Source organism: Ictalurus punctatus, chromosome 26, assembly GCF_001660625.3.
Source record: "Ictalurus punctatus breed USDA103 chromosome 26, Coco_2.0, whole genome shotgun sequence".
Lineage (NCBI taxonomy): Eukaryota > Metazoa > Chordata > Actinopteri > Siluriformes > Ictaluridae > Ictalurus > Ictalurus punctatus.
Window position 1 is genome coordinate 15,307,072 of NC_030441.2, and position 13,348 is coordinate 15,320,419.

Genomic DNA, 13,348 nt, shown 5'->3' on the forward strand with positions numbered 1-13,348 from the left:
ATTTCTGGTGATGTCACGTATCGGCAAAAAGAAAAATCAAATCATGCCACAAAATGTGAGAAACTCACCTGAGTTTTACCAGTCACCAGTCGTGCTATAATTGCCAGATAAAACCAGAATCAAACATCAACAACAACAACAACAAAGAGGGGAACACACTGTAAGTGTAAGAAGATTATGATTTAGTTTTCGTTGTCATTCATACATCACGCAATATATTACCAAAAAAAAAAGTACTTTTGCAACTCTACCTATATTTCTATTAAAGTTAGGCTGATTCATTTAATAATATTAATATTGATTACAGTAGTACTAAAACTAGACAGATATATCATGCTTTGCATTTATGTCCCATAAAATCATGGTCAAGTTGCCTAGAAATGAAAAAAAAGGATAATATTAGAATAATATTTGAAATTCATTTTTAAAACTACAGTATATGAGCTAAAGGTTAAGGTCATGATGGGGAATAAGTGTCACAGATTAGTCATGAGTTCGTGAATTTGTACGTCTGGCGCTAGATCTTTTCTTTCCATTATGCTGCAATTAAATTGTTCAGAGCGAAACTGTTTACCCTCAGGGCACAAGTATTGGTGCATTACATTTTTTTATTTGGCAGGCGCTTTTTATTCCAAGCAACTTACAAGAGAGGCGGAATCCAATTTAAGCATCGAGTTATTAAAGGAAATGGCAGAATACATTACCGTCAGTTGACTAGATACAGTATAAATGTAGAGAGATCAAAGAGAACATGAGGGATGGAGTAAGTGGCAGTGCTCAGAAGCACTACAAATGCTAGTCAGTACATATTTCTACCCTCCTGTGTAGGCACCATATATTCCCACACAGGCTTTATTTACTGACTTTTCACTCTGACTACCATGGAGCTCAGTGCGAACTCCATATGCGAACTCCCGGACAGCATTTAACACTTCCCAGCATGCTTATCCTCAGGTCTCTGGCGTGTCACCACAAATTTACCATTCCTTAAGTTCCTCATGCTTCTATGTAATGCGGAATGTAGTTATAGTCTCGGCAGGGAATACAAGTCTGTGTGTGTTCAATTGTTTAAATATTGGAGACAAAAGAGTCTTTTCAAGGTGTTGGTGCATGTTGTGGTCTACATCGTTTCTGTTATCGCTGCTGGGGTTCAAGAGACAGAATCAAGATTGATTTATTTCAAACATACATCGAGGCTTTTTTGTAACAATTCCTGTGTAAGAAAAAATTGCCTTGAATTTAACATCGATTAGGACACATTGAACCTTTAAGCGATGCTTATTAATGCTCATCGAATCCATATTAAAACAGATGCACACCATTTTATGTGGCTTGAAACAATGGAAAAGTTTCATTTAAAAGAATATTTTATTGAATATTCCATAATGTCTGGTAAAATGCCAGATATTTAATTGTAACAATTGAATTCAGCTTATGTAAAGGTGGGATGTGAACTAACATTACAAACGCTCATCTGTTGTAATTGCATAAATATTTTTTATATTGCTAATAAGTAAGATAATATGCAAGGAATAAAAATGTTCTTGGAAAATAATCAACAATGTGATAATGAGAAAAATATTTTATTGGTACACGCTGCACTAAGAAAGTACAAGACATTGATTGGTGGTTTAATTGTAGCACGGTTGGAGGGTTCCAGTTATATTTAGATTTTTCTTTTCCTTTTGGCTTGGTTAGGGAGGTTTTTCTTTAAATGACTGTAAATGCCAAAATGGCAATTACATAATGAAAAGAAAAATAATAATATACAAATATTGATTCTTTTCTGATTATGGCTAGACATTACACTACAGTAAGCACATTTCCCTTGCACCTCTAGGGTTGGGGGTTCGATTCTTGCCTCAGCCCAGTGTGCACAGTGCTTGCATGCTAACCCCTGCTTTGGGGGTTTCCTCCGGGTACTCCGGTTTCCTTCCCCAGTAGAAAGACATGTACTGTAGGCTGATTGGCATTTCCAAATTGTCTGTGGTGTGTCAAAGTATATGCAATTGAACCCTGTGATGGGTTGGCATCCCGTCCAGGGTGTTCCCCCGCCTTGTGCCCCGAGATCCCTGGTCTACGCTCCAATCTCCCCCGTGATCCTGTGTAGGATAATCGGTACAGAAAATAAATGGGGTGGATTGATGGTAGCCTTACATGTAGGTAAACACTAGAAGATTAAATTCCCACTAAAATCAGGCGATGCTGATGAAAGTTCTTTTGGTCTACATAGATGACAAAGTCATTAATCAAGAATTCTGTTCACCACCTTTGCTTGCATAAAATCCGACAGTAAACCATCTGACTGCTGTATTTTCCCTTGTTCCAGGCCTTTCGCTGTAATTTGGTTTTATTTTGGGATTATGCTCCAGGATGATGCTGTAATGAAGTCGCCCAATTTGTCATGATATTGAGTTAATAAGGACAAAATCATAAAAGGGTGAAGATGCTGAGGAACAAAATGAGCTGGGTTCTGACTATGGCCTACTGACGGAATGAAACGATCTTCGGTGTTACGCTTAGTCACAGCTAATTAAACGCCCTAAAATCTCAAAGTTTGAATAATTCGTATGATGGAGAAAGTTCTTGGGTGCCATGCAGAAGCAAGGATCGGCCCAGCTAAGGTAATTTGCTGTAGATAGTGCAAATCGGCATCAAAGATCAAATAGTGTCCATAGATAGAGTGCAAAGCCAAGGCACAGACCACAGGGATGAAAGGGGGGAAAATATCAAAGAGGTGTTTTGAGTGGGGAGAGAGATGAGAGAGGAGAGGAGAGGGTTGAATGACAGGTCGTCAAAGGAGAAAGGGTGACGTGGTTCAATCTTATATATGAGTGAAGAGGCCTGTGCTATTGATAGGGATCTGTAGACATGAGAGAGCAGAACAGTCAATGCAGAAGAGGTGAAATATATTCCCTTCCTGCTTGTATGCGTTCAGCGTAAAGGCTCGGAATACACAATGACAGCTGGTGTACTCGGCTACGAGACCGCCAGACTTTTTCTTTTTATATTTAATTTGTGTCACATTCTTATTTCAGCTTGAGATTTATAGATTGTAAAACATCACTTCGATCATATTCTTCGGCTATGCAAGGACATTGTCCAATTTATAATTCAGCATTTGTGTCAGTGCACTGATCAGTATGAAGCATAGCAGTAATACACTAGTTGGTGATATATATGAACATTCATAACATATTACTGGTGAGACATTTCATCTTTGGTTGTCATTTAAAAGATGCCGTCAAGCCAAAAGAGAAATATTCAGCTCTACAGCTGTGAAAGTTTTGTGTAAAAGTGTACCCCTAAACATTTGTAACACCTTAGCCATAAGCTTCGCTAGTCAGCTTGGAGGTGAATGTTGAATATTCAAAGGTGAAAATGCCAACGGAGGAAAGATGGATATGTTGCAGTGGTATTTACTGCAAATTCTGCATCATCCATCGGTGGAAGATCTCGCCATGCGTTCTCGTGTGCACAAAATGCTATCCAGGTGTTTCAGACTACCCCAGTTGCTTAAGACGGGTGAAATAGAAGTGTATCCAAGCATGCTGGTGGATTCTATGAGCCATGGCCAAGTATGTGCAACACCCATCCATCTAACCATTTTCTGTACTGCTACTGCTACTTCGGGGGGGGGTTGTCGCTATCCCAGGGAACTCAGGGCATGAGACAGGGGACACCCTAGACGGGTGCCAACCCATCGCAGACTATGTGCAATATCATCAAGCTTATTAAGCTAAATCTACATGCTGCATGATTAGATTAGATACTTAACACACTGTGAAATATTAAGGCTCCTTATCAGTGATGATCTTTGCATGAAGATAGCAGAGGCAAGATAAAAAAAAATAATAATAAAACAATGGCATGTCATTTTGATGAAATATATTTGCGGTTTCTTAAAATTGAGGTCTCAAAGTATGTTATAGGACAACAAAAATTAACCAATGCAAGATTTTTTGTCTGCCAGAATTGAATTCTAGACCACCACACGTACAGCGGGGGAAATAAGTATTGGACGCGTCAACCTTTTTTTTTTAGTAATTATATTTCCAATAAGGCTTTTCATATGGATTTTTTTTTTTTTTTACCAGACTTTGTTATAAACATAAGAAATCCACACATGTAAAGAAATCCAAACATTAAAGTACATAAATTAATTTATGTGCAATAAAGAGGAGTGACACAAGAAAAAAGTATTGAACACGCTAACTGAAATGTATTTAATACTTAGTGGAGGAGCTTTTGTTTGTAATGACAGCTTCAATACACTTCCTGTATGAAGAAATTAATGGGCCGCAGTATTCAGGTATGGTTTTGGTCCATTCTTCTAAACATATTGTCTTTAAATCTTGTTCAATTGGTCCACCCACGTCTCATCTTTATCATCCTGGTGAATGGCAGCAGATTCTTCTCAAGAATCTCCCAGTACAGGGCTCCATTCATCGTTCTTTCAGTTATATGAAGTCTGCCAGTACCATGCGATGAAAAACAGCCCCACACCATGATGCTTCCACCTCCACACTTCACTGTTGGTGTAGTGTTTTTAGGGTGATGTGCAGTGCCATTTCTACTCCAAACATGGTGTGTAGTATCACAGCCAAAAAGTTCAAGTTTTCTCTCGTCTGACTAGACTACACTCTCCCAGTATTTCATAGGCTTGTCCAAATGAGTTGTAGCAAACTTTAAACGAGCTTCGACATGCCTTTTCTTTAGTAATGGAGTCTTGCGGGGTGAGCGTGAGCAGTGGAGTGCATTGCCTATTGTTTTCTCTGTGACGATGACACCTGCTGCCTCCAAGTGTTTCTGGAGCTCTTTCCGAGTGGACCTTGGCTCTTGGGCTACTCTTCTGTCTATTCTTCTGACTCCATGGTCAGAAGTCTTGTGAGGAGCTCCTGTGCGTGGCCGGTTGAGGACAGAGTGATGTTGCTTCCACTTGCTGATAATGGCCCCAATGGTGCTTACTGGAGGATTCAGAACTTTTGAAATACGTCTGTATCCGATTCCATCAATATGTTTAGCAACAACAAGGTTGCAAAGGTCTTGGGCGAGCTCTTTGCTTTACTCATCATGAGATGTTTCTTGTGTGACACATTGGTAATGAAAAGCCTTTTTATAGACCATCATTTTACTAACCCAGCTGATATTAATTTGCACAGATAGGGGGTATAATTACTTACGGATTTCAGCTGGTTCCTTGCCTTACCTTGCCTTTTTCTTAGCATTTTTCCTGTGTCATTCAACTTTATTACACATAACTTAATTTATGTACTTTAATATTGGGAATTCTTTATATTTGCAGATTTCTCGAGTTAATACTGATGTCCGTTGAAAATTTCATGTGAATAATCTCATTGCAAATATATTTACTGAAAAAAAAAATGTTGACGTGTTCAATACCCACTGTAATAAAGTCCAATCCTGTGTATTGACTTGAAGTATTGAAGTATTTAAAATCAAATTGCCTTTAGCTGACTATTTTCACACAGCTGAAAAAAAACCCCCAGGAGTATAATTGGGAATGTGTGTCTAGATGAAAAATGACTCTAAAGGCTGTCTCAGGTAATCGTTCATTTGTATTCAATATGGTTGGATTTCCAGATGAGTGAAATGTTAAAAAATGCAAGAATGCTAACTCCACCAAGACTGTAAAAGGGAAGAGTATTAGAAAAATGTTAGAAAGGGAACTGGATACTGGATTCTCATTGAGTACTCTCTATCTCTTTCTGTCTTCCTCGCTCTCTCGCTTTCACACACACACACACACACGCACACACACACACACGCACACACACACGCACACACGCACACACACACCACTCTACAGCGATACAAATAGCACAGCAAGGTTCACAGCATCATGCCGTGGAGAAAAACCATTTTGTGGCATGAAAGAGGTAAAGAATGCTGATAGGTGGGCGAACTGCACACACAAACAAGCTCTCAATAATGTCCATTTACAGCACAGGATGAAGGTCCAGCAGGAATCTGAGGTTCTTTTGCCAAGCTGTGTTACATTATCACACCCGAGAGAAGAGTGAGGAAAGAGAATAGGTGGTGAAAGGCACCCACACCTAATAGGAAAAAAAGAAAGGATAGAAAATCCCACTTCTGTGGCCTTGGCTGATGTGATATGAATCTCTGTGTGGAATGGGTTTCTTTTTTTTTTTTTCATGGAATAGTATGAGGCTGAGTGGTTCAGGTATGTAAAACTCCCCAAGAAGGACAACAAAACAAAACTACGAAACGACAACAACAAAAAAGTTTGTATCAGTGAGACACATTGTATAAACCAGAGCTGGTCACTTGCAGGATCATTTTTCTATAAGCCTCAGCTGCTCTGAGAGAGCGTGTATGCGATTGTGCCCTGCGATGGATTGGCACCCCATCCAGAGTGTCCCCCACCTTGTGCCTCGAGTTCCCTGGGATAGGTTCCCCGCAAACCTGTGTAGGATACGCACTACACAAAATGGATGGATGAAAGCCAATGTCTTTGTACTTTTGTGCCACGTTATCCCCTGCACCAATATAACGTCAAAAACCAATGCCTCATTTTTGTAGCTGTTACAGGATCAGTTCTTCCTACAACTTCCTGCATCTTCTTTAACAGCTCTATGCTTGGATTGTATTTGACCTCAGTTGTAAGTCACTTTGGATAAAAGCATCTGGAAAAAATAAATACATATAAATGTGTCTTAATGAGAAAGGTAAGAATGTCAAACACTAATATAAATATGTCAGGCCAGGTCACAGTTCTTTTCTTTTTCACACAGGCTTTTCTTTTCTGTTATCGACGTCCTCATTTACACTAAATGTGATATACCCACTCTCTCTCTCTCTCTCTCTCTCTCTCTCTCTCTCATCTAATTCCTTCCTTCCTGTCCACTTCTCGTCCATTTTAGGAAAGTATCCAGTTTTCCTCAGTTACTTTGTCCTTCTTTGTTAAGGACATAAAGGAAAAACAAATTATTTAAGGTGGATTATGTTGGATTTTTGTGGAGCTGAGCTCAACGGCACTGTTATCGGTTGTAGGTAAAATACACAGAATGGTATGAATGAGCAGATTTCTTTCTGGTGCAGATGATGTCCAATTACCAGTGAATTTTGCTTTAGTGTCGTAAGGGAATTCAAAGACGACAGTGATGATTAATTGTATCAAAGCCATCGAAAATAAGGCAACACTGTGCAACTTATTTACACCAAATAATTGAGATGCAGACTTTATTAAAATTCTGTCTGACAAGGACAGACAAGGAATTTAATCAGGGGATGTTTGTCAAGGTAATTTCAGGTCTCTAATGCAAAGGTTTAAGGCTTTTATTTGTATGTGTGGCAGTCTGAAAAAATAAATAAAAACATTGAAGGTCACTGTTGCTGGGGAAAAAAGCCTTAAAAAAATATCTAAATTAATAAAAAATTCTATTGACCACAAATGCGAATAAACTCCTATCCCTTAACTTTTAGAAACCATGAATATACGTAGTTCACCAAAATGGTATGGAAATGTTTTTAGGCCTAGGATATCTATCTGCCTAAAGATTTCCTAAAATCTTCCTAGCTAGCTGTGGTTTCCTCACATAGTGAAAGTCAGGCTTAGATAACCTTGATGGAGAGCTGCATGCAGTAGTGAAATGGACATAAGTTTAATTCAGCTTATATACAGATACCAGCTGTTATGATATCAGTGATGTCCCCCTGCTTCAGTCAGAATGAAATCTATAAATGCAATTTTCTCCCTTTTCACTTTTTAACCAGATTTTTTTTTATAATGCTACAGCTTCACTTCTGCTTAAAATACATACAAAAGGGAAACACATTTCAGTTCAGGGAAGTCTAAATAGCGACGGGTGAGTCCGAGTGAAATAGAATCATATATTTCTCATTCATTTCTCACCCTGAAATAAATCTTACTCCATGGACGGATATCGTTTTAGTACCAAATTCCATTACCGAACGAGTAATACACTAGAAAAATGGTAGAATCACTAACAGAACACACGGCAGTAGAAGATTCATTTAAATACGAGAGCAGGATGGTGAACGAATACTGTGCTGTTACAACATCAGTTGTTCAGCGATCTTTTGGCAGAGGGTCTGACTGCTTTTTAAAAATGAATACCAGGGCTAGAGGAAAGCTGGCATCGGCATGAAACGCATCTAGTGCATGAAAGAGGAGAACTGATTACACAAATGTCTGAAGGAAAACAAAAGTATTGTGCAGATCAAGAACGCTTGTTTCATTATTAAAGGAAATGCTGCACATTCGTAGAGATAACCATCTAGCTATGAGTTTAAACTTTTTTTTTTCTAGTATAAATTTGCCTCATTGATCCCAAAAATGTCCTGAATTAATCTCCCCGTGACGTGGCTTGAAACGTACAGTGTTATTCAATGTGTTGAAGAAATTTCCACTGATACAGCAAGTCAAGGCGGGACATATAGTGTGGTTTTGCCCCCTTTTAAATAGCCAATAGCGTTTAGCTTATCTCACAGCCAGGAAATTTAGAACTATTGGGACTATGTGGGACACTTCAGTTTCGAGAGAGCATTTGATTGGACAGAAAAGCTGATGAGAAGCTGAAGTACAGAATGATGTCATCAAAATTGTTGATCCGTATTGGTGGTAGAGAGAGATCATAAATTGTGAATGCATATGTCTTCTAAATGCTTTTGGAGCACACTCGCTTATAGATAACTTTAAGGTTAACATATTCATTCTAAAAGCCACAAAACGTCCATTATGATTTCATGGGGACTTTAAGGTACGTTCACACATACAGTGACTTGAAGTGACGAAGCGACTGGAGACCGTTCATTTTCAATGAGAGCTGGCGACTTCCGGCGACATGAGCGACAGCGACCATTGGTGATTAGATGTGGGCGTGTCCAGGAACTTTGTTGTCAAAAGTGGAATGCTAATCGAGCCACTCAGTGATAAATGTTACTATGGCAACCAGTAGTGGGAACGCCTAGTGCACTGGTGACTTCATAGTACAGCGACTAGCGACTTGCAGCAATAAAATTGCCGTATGTGTGAACGTACTTTCACAGACAAATCAATGCGAGTAAGGGTTGATTATTAATAGTCATGTGATCAGACTAAAATTGGGCAAAATCGCATTTATTTAGAAGTTAAATATATGTACAAGGATCAAAACCAGGAAGCTCATTCGTCCTTTGTCGCTTAACAAATCCATAAAAAAATGCCGCATGTCATATTTAATAACTGTGATGACTTATTTGCTTCTCTGAACACAATTAGTTCAGTTGTTTGAGCTCACTGAAAAGGGCCGATACGGTATATCAAGACTGAAAATTATGATCCAACACCATGCACCAATTTCCGACAGGGATAAAAGGATGCTGTGATCTATTGTGAATAAAAAATGCCAGACGTAGTCATTAGATTGAGAAAAAATTCACGTTATTAAAATTTATTAGAGAGTATGACGAAGTTCGAAACGGTGGTGAGCAAACACGATAATGTCAGCGTTTCCATCTGAGGTCATTTGTTTGCCCTGTCTTCCCGTTAAAGCATTTTTTTGGACATATTTGGTAATGAAAAGCACCAGACTCTGTAGAAGAAGCCAGAAGTGTGATTTGTGAGAGATCTAAGCTGAGGTCGTTCATTGAGAAAAGTGAAATGCTGCCATTGTGTTTGCTAGAAATGACCTTCCTGCCACACACTCCTCACACTGTGTTGAACGTGGAAATCTGTGGTGTAGGTGACACATTTGAAAGTCATGAATTGCAGTGAACACAGCGAGTTTGAGAGCAGTATTGAAACAAGGCCTCTTTTTCTTCCAGAGCTCTGAAGTTGCTCTTGCACCGAACTGAGAAACTGAGCTCGCACGCCGTAATTGAAACATTTCTGTTTGTATTTTCTTTCCTTCTTATTTTTTCTCCACCACGCCTTCATAAATAAAGTACTGGCAAAAAAAAAAAAATGATAAAAAGAATGAATTATGTATCAGCCTAACGCAGAGTCCCATAGCGTGCCTTTGCGTTCTTGGCTGTGGATTTTGACCTGATCAAATATTAATCTTTGTTTCCAAAAATACGCAGGCACGTATATCAGAGATTCAGATGATCACCAGTTATGCAGGACATCTGCTGTATGCGCTGAGGGGAAAAAGCATGCCGTCTAATTAGCACAGATACATAAATGTTATTGAGAAGAGCTTGCTTTGGGAATGCATTAGCCTGTGTGTGTGTGTGTGTGTGTGTGTGTGTGTGTGTGTGTGTGTGTGTGTGTGTGTGTGTGTTTGTGTGTGTGTGTGCGTTTGTGTGTGTGTGTTCCCCTTGGCTGATTTTTGTTGTCTCAATTGCAGTTCTATGTATCAGATGTTTCAAACTCATACTGTCTTATTTATCACTAATGTATTCACAGACAGTTTTTATTCGGTTGGAGTATATGCAATCACTGTCAAGTAATCAGATAATACAGATCATATCCACACTTGAAGTCTTGTTGTCTTCTTCTCATTCTTTTTATACGAGCGCTTTATGCTACCATGTACATGTGTTATTGAGAATGTTTAAAAGTGCAGAACTGTGTGCAACAAAACAGCACTACAAGAACAGTAGTTTAAGCATAACCATTAACTTCAGAACATAGTCCTTTGATGAGATGGACCAAATACCTACATGCTATTACGTCATCTTTATAGCCACAAAATTGTTTGGGTCACTATTTCAGAGTTCCTTCAAAATAAATACTTTAAGTAGATTATTACAGCAATTAGCCAGTGAGTACAATTTTTTAAAACTTTTTTTTTTTTTATCTACACGTCATACGTATTGAAATTTAAAAGAATTCTTTATTTTGGAGCATAAAGATGTAGTCTTGGTTTTAAAAATTAAAGCTGGGGTCTTGTTTTTTTTTTTTTTTTTTTTTTTTTTTTACTTTAAAGGTGGAGTCTTCTTGTAGAGATTGAAGATGGAGTCTTCTTTTAGAGATTAAAGATGGAGTCCTCCTTTTAGAGAGTAAAGATGGAGTCTTTTTTTAGAGATTAAAGGTGGAGTCTTCTTTTAGAGATTAAAGGTGGAGTCTTCCTTTTAGAGATTAAAGATGGAGTCTTCTTTTAGAGATTAATGATGGAGTCCTCCTTTTAAAGATTAAAGATGGAGTCTTCTTTTAGAGATTAAAGATGGAGTCCTCCTTTTATATGGAGTCTTCTTTTAGAGATTAAAGATGGAGTCTTCTTTTAGAGATTAAAGATGTAGTCTTCTTTTAGAGATTAATGATGGAGTCCTCCTTTTAAAGATTAAAGATGGAGTCTTCTTTTAGAGATTAAAGATGGAGTCCTCCTTTTAGAGATTAAAGGTGGAGTCTTCTTTTAGAGATTAAAGATGGAGTCTTCTTTTAAAGATTAAAGATGGAGTCTTCCTTTTGGAGATTAAAGATGGAGTCCTCTTTTTAGATGGAGTCTTCTTTTAAAGATTAAAGATGAAGTCCTCCTTTTAGAGATTAAAGATGGAGTCTTTATTTCTGACTTAGAATACTTGCAGAGAGTAAATGCAACAAGCATGATGATTCTATTAAATGAAAATGTACTAATAATGAAAGACATCCTTTAGGTGGTTTAAGAAAGCTGAAAAGGTCTTAATAATATGCATAAAAGTTTCAGGCTTCATCAATTCCCAAGTTTTCGCTCCCAAGCATATGGACCCGGAGCTCATCTGTTCCTCTGCAGCTTAATGCTGTGCTCTGTGATTCAGGATCCAAATGAACTCAATTACTGAGGCTCTATATTGGGCAAATCCTTTTAGAGATGTGTTGAGAATGGAAGGTCCCATACCTTTTCAGCTCATGTCATTAACCCAATGAACTGAAACATATGGAATGAAAGAGAGTTTGAAAGAGACAAATAGACAGAGACAGAGCGAGAGAGCAACTGACATATTTGGAGTCATCTAATTGGTTTAATTGCGCTTACTATTTTCAATGGAATCACATGTACTGAGGCATACTGCTATGATGGAGTCACCTTCTCTCAGATTCTCTTTATTTCCAACAGATGTACATGCTATGTGTACAGTATGAACACTCTGAGTTCTTTAGTTTGTCACTCAGTGGAAACCCTTTCTACACAGGTACCATGTAGATAGTTAGAACATTAACTAATCCAAAGAATCCTTGAGAAACCCTGTTTTATTTCACTGTTCAGCTACCTCTACCACTAGTTTGCTGGAACGTTCTTATTCTCTTTATGAACTATTCTATATTGCTGCTTCAGAGTTCCTTTAAAAAATAATAATACAAAATTGGTGTGTTGTCTGTGTGTTTTTACCTCACAAAAGAGTTTTAAGACTGGTGGTATGCTTAGTCCGTGACCTAGGGAACCAGTATCGGGACCGATTTATTGATAGAGACTTCAAAGCACTTCTGTAAGTCGCTCTGGATATGGACGTAATGCTGTGAATGTAAATGTGATGTAAATGTCTTGTGGAAAACTTGAATGTATTGAAATGAAATGAAATTGCATTCATTTTTTTTTTACTTAAACCTTTCCAGGCCAGTGAAGCCAAATGGCATCATGGATTTTAGTACTGATTTTCTACTGAAATTCTATTTCAATAGATCTCAACAACATTGCTAATATCGAAAGCGATAATTGAACGAAGAGTAAGTCAGTGTTGCAGAATTAACTTCAGTTACATCGTACATGGTAGGTTCAGGAAAGGAAGGAACTTGGATTACCAGAATCCTACTCAAATGCACAATTGTGTGCTTTTGCATTTTACTGTTATGTTAGATGTTGGTTATTGTTTTTAAACAATTTTTAATGATTGGATTTTTATACTATTTCAAATGGCCGAAAAAGACTGATGTCATATGCTATTACTGGGAGTAGAAGGTAAATATTCTCTCACATTATCCTGACAGGATTATGCTTTACTGCATTAAAAATAAATACATACACTGCACAGAATTTTTCAGCAATATTGTGTATAGTAGAAAGTGTACATATGTGTGTTTCAAATAGAAAATATAAATAAGAAACCAATAATCAGACTGTGGCATCGTTAGAGCAGGAGAGCATGTAGACAGATGCTGATACAGTGCGAATGCAGAGGTCATTCAGAGGTCAGTTTATGTGTATAAAAATTTGGAATTTTGGTATCTGGTAAGTTCATGGGTTGTGTTTTTTTTTTTTTTTTTAAATCACTTTGACCTTTCTTAATGCAGAAATTGACCATTATAACCCAATTATGTAATTCGGTATCATATATTTTCTCACACAAAATATATATTTTTTCCTTATTTTTTTCTTCTGACTTGTATTTTTTGCAAGCATTTAAGCTTGAGTAATAAACCATTTGTTTTCCTGAGAAGTAGAAA